This window comes from Pleurodeles waltl, chromosome 9, assembly GCF_031143425.1.
Source record: "Pleurodeles waltl isolate 20211129_DDA chromosome 9, aPleWal1.hap1.20221129, whole genome shotgun sequence".
Classification (NCBI taxonomy): Eukaryota; Metazoa; Chordata; class Amphibia; order Caudata; family Salamandridae; genus Pleurodeles; species Pleurodeles waltl.
Window position 1 is genome coordinate 1,064,932,756 of NC_090448.1, and position 12,488 is coordinate 1,064,945,243.

Sequence of the window (12,488 nt, forward strand, 5' to 3'; positions counted from 1 at the left end):
TCTAGCCCTAATGCACATCTATACCCCACCGGGAAAAACATACAAACTAGAAGCTGTATGTCAGCTGGAAGAGAATATTGAAGAATTAGTCAATAATGTTCCATGCCCCCAACTGATCCTAAGCGGTGATTTCAACATGAACTTGCTGGGATCTGAATCTTCTGGTGAAACCTCTATGGCGCAGAACTTTCTTTGGCAGATACCGGCCCAAGCCCTACCTGGCAGACCCTGAGCAATCATCACAAGCAACCTGGGATGAGTTTGTAGTAGAGCTTTTGGCATCCTACCATAAGCAGCTTCAACGAACAAAACCCCACAGCTTACAAGGCCCCTCATCAAGAAGGTATACAAAGAAACTTAAACGGAACCTAAATTTTGCCCTCCGCCACCTTAAGGAAGAACCTAGGAATGAAGCTTTGAGAGCTCTGGTATCTACCTCTAGACAAGTCTACAAAGGCCACCTATGGACACACCGAACAGACAAGGCAGCTGTGCTGGCAGCAAAACTCTTGCATGCATCAAAGACAAATCAGCATGCGCAGTTCTGGAGGCTTATAAACAGCCTAAGCTCTGCAATACACTCCTCCACCACGATTAATATCTCTGAGCCCACCTGGTATCAGTATCTCTCACACCATTTTGGCCTTTTCACTAAGTGCCCTGTAAGCGAGGCAAAAGCAACAACCTGTACCTCCACCGGGTCTCCAAAACAACAATGCAGCTGCTTTTCGGTTCCCTCAGAAACAGTGAGGATGAGAATTATTAAGTGCTGGAATGAGTGAGCACCGGGACCCAATGGTATCCCTGCCGCCCTGTACAAAGAAGACCCAGATTTCTGGGCAAAAACATCTCTCGACACTCTACAACTGCATTCTTGCTACCAACATCATCCTGCAAGCATGAAGAGGCTCAGCTATCCCCCCCATCTATAAAAAGGGTGTGACTAACAACCCAGCAAATTACCGATTAATAGCACTCCTAGACGTCGAATCAAAAATCTTTTCAGGAATTCTCTTAGAAGAGCTCGAAACCTGGGCTAACGTCAACAACCTGATCCTGTGTAACCAAACTGGATTCTCAAAAGGGGTGGGCATGACTGCCAACCTCATGGCCTTCGCACTACTTTTTGACCAATGCCAATGTGCCAAGAAGTCCCTCTTTCTTTCAATTATAGACTATAAAGCTGCATTTGATCGATTAGAAAGAGGGAAACTCTCATTTAAACTTTCAAGTTGGGGCATTCCCTCCCAGTTGATGAAAGCAATAGTCCTTCTCCACACAGACACTTAGGTGAGGGTCAAACTGGGTAGTGGGACGCACCTTTCCAGGAACATTCCCACTCTTCAGGGTCTGCGTTAGGGATATGTACTTGCACCTCTTTTTTACAATTTTTCTTTGGCTGACCTACCGGCAGAACTGGACAAGGTGAACTCACATTCACCAAGGCTGGGGCAAACTTCCATGTCAAGCTTGATGTACACCAATAATTTTATCCTTTTCAGCCACACTTATATAGGCCTGTAGAGGATACTTAATGCAACAGCTGAATTCCCTGGAAAAAATGCTCTCCTTATTAACTTGAATTAATCAAAAATCATGCCTTTTAAGACGACTAGGCGGCTGCAACATCTAAGCTCTTCAAGAGGTTGTTCAGCTTACCAAATTATGTTACACCGGCCCAAGTTCACCTAGAACTTGGCTTGGTAAGACAGTCTCTAGCAAGGTAAGGAGCATTTATCAACCTAATCCATAAACTCAAGGCAGCAAAAGAAGGCTCACTAATCTCTCTTATTTGGGTGGAAATGACTTCGCACCCAACCTCTGCCTTCCGCCTCTACCTTGAGTCCTCCTTGACAATACTGGGCCTTGAAGATCAACTAATTCAACTCAGATCACATCAGCTTGTCAAACGTGCAACAAAAGTAATTGTTGAGTCTCTCTCACATCTTCAGGACAAAGAGTCTTTATCGAAATGAAGCCATGCCTGGCTGGCTTTGTCGTCATACGGCTCTCTAATTCCACAACTATATCTGGGAGCAGCAGTTAATCCACCGATAAAAGCAGCCTTTATGAAATATTGAATGGGCTGCCTTCCAATATATGCCCACCTTCCCAGGTGGGCAAGAATTAACATGACTGACACCCATCGATTATGTGGTCTGGCTCCAGAAAAACTGATCCATAAGCTATGCCTCTGCAAAAGCATCACAACAGATCGTAACAGGATCCTACAACCAGTTTGGCTTCATAATGGGCTGCGCAGATTCAGACTGGCGATATTGGCAGGCTTTAAAGGGGACGTCGTACGGCACAGCTGCGACTGGCTAAATTCTTGGACAAATTAGGGCACCTTCTTCAAGAGACTGAACAAGCAAGACAAATGCGCACAATCAGCCTGCAAGCAACGTCGTAGCACTCAGTAACTTAGCTGAAACATTTATTACTGTATTTATGACTCCTTGGCTTTTTGTGGCTTTCCTTTTCTTTTTCTTCTTTTCCTCTCTTTTCTTTTTCTTGCTTTTTTTCGTGTAATGGTCTTTATTGACCTAACACGTGTTTAAATAAAATAAAAAAATACAATTAGAGGGCATTATGGCCGTGGGTCAGAGTAATGCACATTAACTGCAATGCGTAGGCTACCCAGGATTGAAAAGGTTTAGCCTCCAATTCCTGGATACCCCTAGCTTAATTTTCTGTTTTTCATTGCTATCCAGAGGTTCAAATGTAGTGTTAAAATCTCCGACGATTAGGAGAGGTGCAATGTCCAGTCTTCAATAGGATGATGTGCAAGCAGTTTTAACATGGATGATTCTTTATTTCTGCATACTATATGAATATATACGCTGTAAACAAATACCCTAAGACCATTACTTCCGCCAAGGGTGAAGTCCAGAATGCCTTTGCTATCAACCTCCAATTTTTTGATGGTTACACTGGATAGGTTTTTCACCCATATTATTAATTCACCAGAGGGGCGAACAGCCTTGGAGGGAGCTGCTTCAATACTGAAATGTGTGCATCCTTCTCTAAAAAATGTTTCTAGTGCCCATGTCTCCTGCAACAATACTGCATTAAATTGACTGATCTAAGTAACCCACTCCTGATCTGTGAGTTTCCCACGTAGTCCTGATACATTCCACGATAACAGTGAACAGGGAAAGGAGCATTCACTCATGGTTTGATGGGAACCTTGATAAAGAGTGCCTGCATGGGTCGAAATGGAACTTTGCAAGGCAGCATCAGGAGCTGGTACACAAACAGTCGAGCCGGTTGAGATACAGGGCTGCAGGGATAGATCAGGTGAGCCATGGAAAAGTTAAAAGTATTGGGATGAACAGTTTTGTGCTGATGGTACATTTTAGCAGTTGCAAAAGCCTGTTGGGTAATCATGCCCTCCGAAGTGTGAGATCTTTGGGATAGGTCATAACAAGCTGATGCAATGAGAGTTCCACATTCATTCAGTTGCTGAAGATGAGGGTAAAGTAAGAGGACAGGGAATCCTCTCATGTATATTGTCAGGCAAAGCACAATGCAGTCAGTCGACTTCCTTAAAGAGTGAAGATACTGATCCCATGACCTCAAATGGTACCAGTTGCACCTGAGCATCGACTCTGTCCACACCACTATGGAAACGTTGGTCTTGATTCTGTAGCAAATACAAACTAGAAGAGCTGGGTGCATTACAGGTAGAAAAGACTAAGGAACTCTAGAATTGCATGTTAGAGTCGGGGGTGTGGTGGAACTGTTCATCCATCTAGTGCTAGTATGCCATCAACTATAGAGTAATTTCGCCGAGTCATAGCCATCAACATGGTATCATGATAGTATCGTAGGCATCACCATGGTTGGACATATGCTGTGCAAAAACAATGTTAAAGTGCATTGAAGAAACAAAATTGGCGCTGATAATGGATCCAATAGCTACCCTTTTTACTAGGGACTCAGTTGACTCTCTTTTACCAGCTTCTAGGCTCTAGATATTGATAATATAAATAGAAGATACCTTTGTCAAGGGGGGTGAGAAAGTAGGATTTCTAATAGGTGCCAATAATGTATTAGCGCATTTGTTGAAATTGGGTTTAGATGGATAATGCGTTCATTCATTTACAGATTCAGAAGAGGATTTAGATGCTTACAAAGTTAAGTAATGAGCTCCGGTGCAGGTCAAAGAACGTGTGTGTGCTGCAGGCATCCCAGCATGGGTACTCTCCCTTCCACAATAACGCTGATCATTGTCAATACCATGACAGGCAGCTGCCATAACACGAGGAGTAATATATTTACCAGGCCTTGTTTTACCTCTACGATTTTCTCCCTCTGTTTTCCGAGGACCTGTATGGTGACTGGCTCGCTCCTCTTTACAACCCATCAAGTGAGCCATGAGTTTTTCTAAATAAGCTAGCATTTGTCTCAGTGAGCTCTAGTAATCTTTGTTTCAACAACTGCACTCTTTGCTTCACGTCATCGAGTTCACTCCTCAAATTGGCAATTTATATACCAATGTCCTCCAGACATGAAGATACCGATGCTGCATCAGGAATAATTGGCAGCGTATTCTCATTCATCGGACTGGCAAGCAGAGCATATCCATGGGTGTAAAATAGGCCCCCGCAGGCCCGCAGTGCGGGGAGCCTCCGAGCTCCAGGGGGACCCCTCCGCACCATACTCGGGCCTGAGAGCTCCTGAATAAATCCGGAGGGGGCCCCTCCGTGGAATTTCCGCGGAGGCCCTCAAGTTTCGTTACTCCACTGAGCACATCACTTAGAAAATAATATGCTAGTCATAGTAGGTGAACAGGCGCTCCTTACTTATGTCATGGAGTGTTGATTATTACCGTTGGTTTACTGGTCAATGGGAGTGTTAATTGAGCAATATACCTTTTTGCTGACAAGGACTATGGGTTCCAAAGCGGAGGCTGATTGGTGGACTTTCGAGCTGGGCTTGCATTTATTAATCTTGTTCACCTTTCCTTTAAAAAGCATGAGTGTTTTTTTGGCTTAACGCCTTGTGCCTCGGCCTGTTTTTTCAGTTTGCCTAATATGTCCTCTACTTCCTCAGTCAAGTTATCGATATCTTCTATGATGCAGTTTTAATCTGCATGTCATTGTGCATATTTTGTCTCGAGCCCAGCAACCAATATAGTATCTACTGCTTTCCTTTTCCCTATAATAACAAACAAATGCTGTGCAGCATCAAGTATTCACAGCCTTTGGGGTAGACCCTCCTTGTAACAACAATCTTTTCTCCTCCTGTTGCTGATGAATGCAAGACAGGCCTGCCCTTGCCCAGGAAAATCCCAGTCATGTCATGCGCAGCTGGAAGTGCAGCAGCGCTTTGTAGCGCGTTGAAGGTCCGGCTCCTCCCCTTCCTTTCAGGCACATTGGTGGTGACTAGTACAAAGGAATGTGCGCCTTGGGGTCTCCTGGTGGCCCCAATGTCGTCGCGTGCAGTGGGAAGTGAAGCAATGCACTCTAGCACATAGGAGGTCAGGGTCCTTGCCCTCCTTTCAGGCCCGTTGGCGCTCACTAGCACAGAGCGTGGGCCCTGGAGTCTCCTGGCGGACCAAAGGTCTGTGATTGTTTTTTAATAAACCACCGTTTTTACATACAGTGTGTTTCCCTTAGACAGGACTGTGTTTAAAAATAAAAGCTTCTTTATTTTAGTCTTGTTTGTTTAAGAAGAAGATGCAGTGGTCCTATAGACCACTGTCTCCTCTTACACAAACTATTTTTTTACATTTACAAAGGAGAAAGGGTCCCAAGTGGACACCTTCCCATTCGCAAACTGTTTACCACTACATGTTTGCACATACTATTGTGATTTGGTATTTGGAGGGACTCCCCTTCCAAATACTGAATCGACATTTGGTCTCAAACCCAAATTGTGCTTCGGTAACGTGTTTAATAGGTGCCAAAATCCTTTTTTGCTAATTAGCGCCTTTGCGAATTCAACAAAAACTGCCTCTAAACCTATGGAAGAATGTACATTTTCTTCATATAAAAACGACATTAACATCTTTGTTTAAGGTGAATACAATAATTCCAATAATCTAACTGCTTAAATATTGTAGTGAGATTGCAGCTTTCGCCCTTCTCCAACCAATCGGGCACATGCAGAAAAATAGCTTTTGCAGCTCTCGAATTGCTCTTTGATGTCAGATATTTCCTGTCTTTCACGAAAGTCTTGAAATGCTCTTTAAACTATTTAGAATGGTCCTGTTTCTCTCCTGGCTTTAAATGCAAAATATCTGTCACCCATTTTAAAGCAAATATTGAAGCAAACATGAGGTCTCCATGTATAGTGCTTTTAAGCACATCCACCATAGTATGAAGATTAGTAGAATTCACTCCGAAGTTCATAAACCCTATGATCGTTCATTGATTTGAATGAAACATTTTTAAGTTTAAGCAAAGTGAATTAAAAAATCATCTGCATAAATTACCTTCATATTTATGAAGTTGTAAGTGTCACACAATAATGATCACAGGTAGTAAATTCTCAAATATCTGCTAAGTAATCCAAATAGATTCTAGTAAAGGAGTTATGCACAGGGTATAGGATATTATAATCAATAGGTTTTGATTAGTCTCAATAGGTTTTGTACATTCACTTCTACACTTTTTCAATTGTCTAACAGGAATGAAACTACTCATGCTCATGAAAATGGAGCACCTCACAATTCTAGACTCACAGAATGGACAAAAGCAAATTGGAATTATTGATTTGCCGAGTTAGTGAAGCAGAATTAGACAGAAAGCTGTGTGAGCCAAATCTTCCTCTTCAGTATCCTATGGATACTGTATTCTGAGACATTACCTGTTTGTTACAGCACATATTACACATAAAATGTCTCTATCACCATTGCAGCACGTATGCTTTTGACCCACCTTTTTAAGATCAAAACATAATATTAATGCATCAATATATGCTCCTACAACATAACGTTACCTATAGTTCCAATGTTCAATATGGCGAAAGCACAGGATCTACATAATCTGAAAAAACATAGACTATATTCCCTTTTGTAGATAGATTAAGGACCAATCAATAGTTTGGTAGAATGGTTTGTACTCCATCTGGGTGACCACGTAAAGTGCTGCTCCGTCACCTTCACAGATGCTCCGCCGGATAATTTTTTAGCTGTCTGCCGGTCCAGAAAACATCACAAGCATCGGCATAAACTGCTTCCATGGTGGTTCCAGTCAATGCATTGCAAATTTGATGGACAGCTCCCTGGACATTACAGAAATGCTCAGCAAACTTACAGTTTTTTTTATTTCACAAAAAAAGAACCCAAAGTGGGATTTCGTTTTGGAAAATAAAAAAAAGGCAAAGTTCCACTATCCAGGAGAGTTTTCTCCCATGGTGAGGGGAGCATTTTGCAGTTTTAACTGCCCGTCTCTACTAGGTTTTATCTAGTGGTTACCTAGAGTGAATACTGGCCATGTGTTCGCTAAGTTAGAATCTGGTGAATAGACAAATGGACAAACCACTGATGACCCTTGTTATGTCAGGCCATCAGAGGGTTATGTTGGCAGCGAAGACAGAGTGGTCTCTGCCGTCAACATAATGAAGGTCTGTTCGACTCTAAATGAGGGACCAGACTTTCAGTTTGGCTGAAGAGTATCATCCCTGCCAAACTGTCAATCGGGCCTTAAGTCTTCTCTGGTACAGAATTAAGGGCCAGATGTAGGTACAAAAAAATTAGCGACTCGCAATTTGCGAGCATGTGCGACTTGCAATTTGCGTGTCGCTAACTGGAATGCAGGTAGAATTTGTGGGGACAAATTGCGACTCGCACCCGGAGTCGCACCACAGATAGCGAGTCCGCTGTTTGCGAGGTCGCTTTTTGCGACCGCGCAAAAAACGGACTCGCAATTTGCGAGCGGGTGTCGCAAATTGCGAAAGTTCTGAAAATTGAATGCAGGTGCTGCCGAACACTCCAGAAACCACTCCAGAACACTCTGGAAAACACTTCCGGGCACATGATGATGACATCACAGCCAGGAAGTTTACAAATACACCTGGAAGGAGGGAGGACCACACCCTTTTAACTGCTGCACAGCTAACAGAGCAACAGCAACCATGGCTGACACTCCCAGAAGAGAAAGCTGAAGTTTGCAGAGAAGGAGCTGGAGGTGCTCACAGAGGAGTGCTGTCAGCACCATGATGAGCTATTTGGGAAGGCAGCCCTCAATGTGCCAGACTCTGCCAAAAAATTAATTTGGCAGGAAATTCAGGAGAAGGTAAACTCCCTGGGGGTCAGCCACAGGAGTGTGGATGAAATAAAGAAGAGGTGGTACGACCTCCGCTCCCGGACCAAGGAGAGGGTGGCAGAAAGGCTCCGGGAGAAGAGAGAGGCACAGGAGGGGGACCATCTTCCATACCACCACCCACACCCCTGGAGGAAAGGGTGGAGGAGACCATGGAGCCGGAGTCTGTAACTGGATTTGGAGAACTGGACACCTCTGAGACCAGAACATCAACCGGTGAGAACCATGTGATATGCCTGTACCCCCATCAATGCCATACCCCCACCCACCATGTACACAGGGGCATGCACAACCAAGATAGCTCCATTTCAGAGTAGCAGATACCAGCATGATGCATTATGGGCAATGTAGTCAAGTAGGCAGTTAATAGGCAAATGTTTATTAGGAAGTGTGCAACAGATAGTAGACACTGACAGTGTTTTCCCCATGTCCCACAGGTCTCCCACAAGACACCACCACCAGCCACAGCAGCTAGGTGCCACTGGTCAGCCAGCCCCGTGAGGAGACAACAGGAGCAGCCACCACTCCCACCTGCACCACCAACACCATCCCCTCTATGGCACCACCCGCTGCAACAGTGGTTTCGGAGCCTGCACCAGCAACAACCAGGAGTGCCACATCACACATCACAGGGCCTCCACCGATGCACAGGCGAAGCAGGATGAGGAGAGCAGGGCTGCAGGCAGAGTCAGGGCTTCCATCCACCACACCGACAGAGGCACAACTGCTACGTGGTCAGTGCCTGCAGAATCAAATGTTAGGGCGGATTAGTGGGGTTCTGCAGCGCTTCGTAAGGAACAATGCAAACAGCATGCAGCAGGTTCATGCACAACTGGAGGTAATTGGCAACAACACTGGTGACTTAGCACTGTCAATGCGTGAACTGGTGGCTGGACTGCTTACACAGAGTGAGGGTGCGCAGCGCAGGGACCGCCAGCTGCTCCAAAGGCTGGACAGGATGGCCTCCTCTATTTGCAGACTGGCAGTGAACACTACTGGGCTGTCAAGGAGAACAGTCGGCCTCCAGGTTGAAATGGGCCACTTTGCGGGTGATGTGGCAAGGGGCCTGGGCCGGATCACCCATGTGATAGACATCATGGAGGCACGGCAGGTGTCCAGGGGTACAGGGGACACCCCACAAGACAGCTAGGAGGGCTCCACTGTCATCAGTGTCTCTGCTGGTGACACCAGGGTGCTCCGGAGTTGGAGTAAAAGGCAGAGCACTGCTGAGCAACCTGGTACCAGCCAGGCAGGCAGAGGCCGCCGTAGGCCGGGTAACTAACCACTGTCCCTGATGTTGGGGCACATGATGGCAATGTGTCCCATGCCAGGTGGGGTTTTTCCAGTCCCTGAATAGTTTTTCATTGTATATAGTTTGGTTTTTGCACATATTAAATATTTTTTTTGTTCCACTTAACAAATGGAGTGTTTGTTCAATTGGTGAGTGTGGTAGTAGTTGGCACGTACCTTCCAAAGTATTGGGTTGCAATGTGTTCCCGTCTCAGTCTGCCTTGATTTGTGATGCTCCTATCCCCTTGATGGCGATGTGGTTGCTCTTGCTCTTCATCCTCAGAATCTGGGTCTGCAGGGGTGAGAGGTAGCCCACGTCGGGTGGCATTGTTGTGCAGGATAGCGCATGCGACAACTATTTTGAATGCCATTATGGGGGTATACTGGAGGGCACCTCCACTTCGGTGAAGGCATCTGAACCGTGCTTTCAGTAATCCAAAGGTTCGTTCTATCAGGTTCCTGGTCCTCTTATGTGCACTGTTGTATCGCCTCTCACATTCATTGCTGGGTGTTAAGTACGGAGTCAGTATCCATGGCCGTAGTGCATATGCACTGTCACCTGTTGGGCACAAAAAGTACACTGTTAGAAAGTCCTGGTTGGTGTGCACATTGATCTGTGTGCATGTCTACAAGGTGTATGCAGCTCTACCTAGGAGGTATCCGTCTCCAAACTCCCCATGTTCCAGGCGTTGGTGTATCCCACTGTGCCTAAAAATGTAGGAGTCATGAGTACTGCCTGGAAATTTCGCTACAATGTCAGTGATGACATAATGGGCGTCACAAACAATCTGAATATTGAGTGGGTGGGTACACTTTCTATTGCGGATATTCCAGGTTTGCAGGAGGGCATATTTGAATATGTGTCCCATCTACACACCCTATGACATGGGGAAAGTTGGCAATCCGGTAAAAGTCCAACTTGGTGCTGTTAATTTCTGCCTCATTCCTGGGTAGGTATATGTATTGGGACATGTGTGTGAGTAAGGCATCTAGGAATGCCCTGAGGAACCTTGATGTGCACTTTGGGATACCCCACCTGCCACAGCAATAACCCCCTGATAGCTCCCCGAGGCCAAGATGGGCAGTGAGCATAGCCCTTGCACATGCGTAGGGATGGCGCAGCCGCGCACAGTCTGGCGTTCTAGCTGTGGTTTGAGTAATTCAATTAAATCTAGTATAGCTGCACTGCTAAGTCTATATTTATCGTATATTTCCTCCTCAGTTTGCTGGAAGAGTGTCTGCCTTGTTCTGTAAATCTTCTCCTGTCTCTGGCTCCTCCTCCTCCTCTGCTGGTCTGCGTGGGCTCTCCTCCTCACTCCTATCAGGTATATCTCCGCCATCTTGAGTAACCCAGATGCCTTCTGGGTCTCCTTTTATACTTTGGTAATGGTTACCACCTGCTCTGAGTTAGTGGTAAATTGGACATGCAAAATGAGCTTTTTGCGACTAGTCGCAATTTGCGAGTTGCTATTGCATATGGTTTGCGATTCGCAAATTGCGACTTCCTATTTGCGGGTCGCAGAATGGGGTCGCAAATTTTGCGAGTCGGTAACGGCTCGCATCGCTTCTTGCGAGTCGGAAATGGGATTTTTGCATCCCATTTCCGATTTTGCGGAGTCGCAAATAGCGATTCGGGCCATTTGCGGCTCGCAAAAGTTTGCAACATCTGGCCCTTAGTTCTTTCTTACTCTTGTTCCTTGCTTGAATGCATAAGAGTTGAAAAATGGATCTGTATTGCAACGGATCATGTACCCAATTCAGCATCAAGGGGAAGGTTAATTAAGTATTTGTGATGTACTTGCATGATTTAAGGCATGGCAGGGCAATGCAACTTCTAACATAGGATTTACAACGCAATGCAAAGAATTTTTTTTGCCTCTTTGCATGACTTTGTAAAGAAATGTATTACAACGCGATAGCTTTGACTGGGTTGCCTTACATTTTGTTGTGGTAGGCATTCCATGGATGGAGCATGGAGATTCCCTTTCATCCTCCCATGGAATCTGTTGCGTTCTCAGGTTTACTAAAGGCAATTAAACCTGAGATTGTGCCAAAATGGTGCACATGCCAAAGTAAGGAGTAAAAAGGGGAACTTTTTACTCAGTATTTCCTCTTTCTCTGTGTGCTGCATTCTGTATTCTGCAGCACACATGGAAAGAAGAATAAACCTTTAAGGGTGGTTTTTGTGCAGGAAGGTATCCTGCAAAAAAACAATCCTGCCTATAATTCAGGCACTTTGCCACATGGTTCAAGGCTGCCTGTGCAGGCACTAGGCAGCACACAGTGTGCCAGTGCAAGGAGAGAGCAGAAGTGTGTCATATTGTAGTAGAAATGGTGCATTTTTTATCTCTCCCGTTCACATAATGCAGTATAGTAATTTGTCTTCCTGCATTATGTTACGTGAAAAGTAAGTAAATATGGCCCCTACAGTCTAATTGGGCATTTGAGAAGCAGATTGCCAATACTCATATGTTCAGGACTAGGGCCACACAATCAAACGCAGAGTTCAAAATATATGTGATCTATTCCATAACCAATACATTCTGATCATAATCAGTATTCCAATTTTTTTCTCAACACTGAAATCGTTGTAATTTTGTCTTTGCCATTGCTTTTCATAAGTTTTTATCAATGCTGCCATGTGTGCAGTATGACTCAGTCCTTTACACATTCTCAATCACTCCAGGAAGTTTTGGGAACATCCAATTTAGGGGCAGATTTAGGAGCCCCTTGCGCCACTTTAGAGCCATCTTAGTGTAATTTTTTGATGCTAATGTGGCGCTAGGGTGGCCTTTTCCCCACACTATATTTAAAAAGTGTAACCCTTTGCACCACATTTTGCATGCGCCATGCATAAAGCCTGCAAATGGGACCTTCCATCAAAAGGAGGCCCACAAAAATGGCGTAATTAAATCTACAATATTT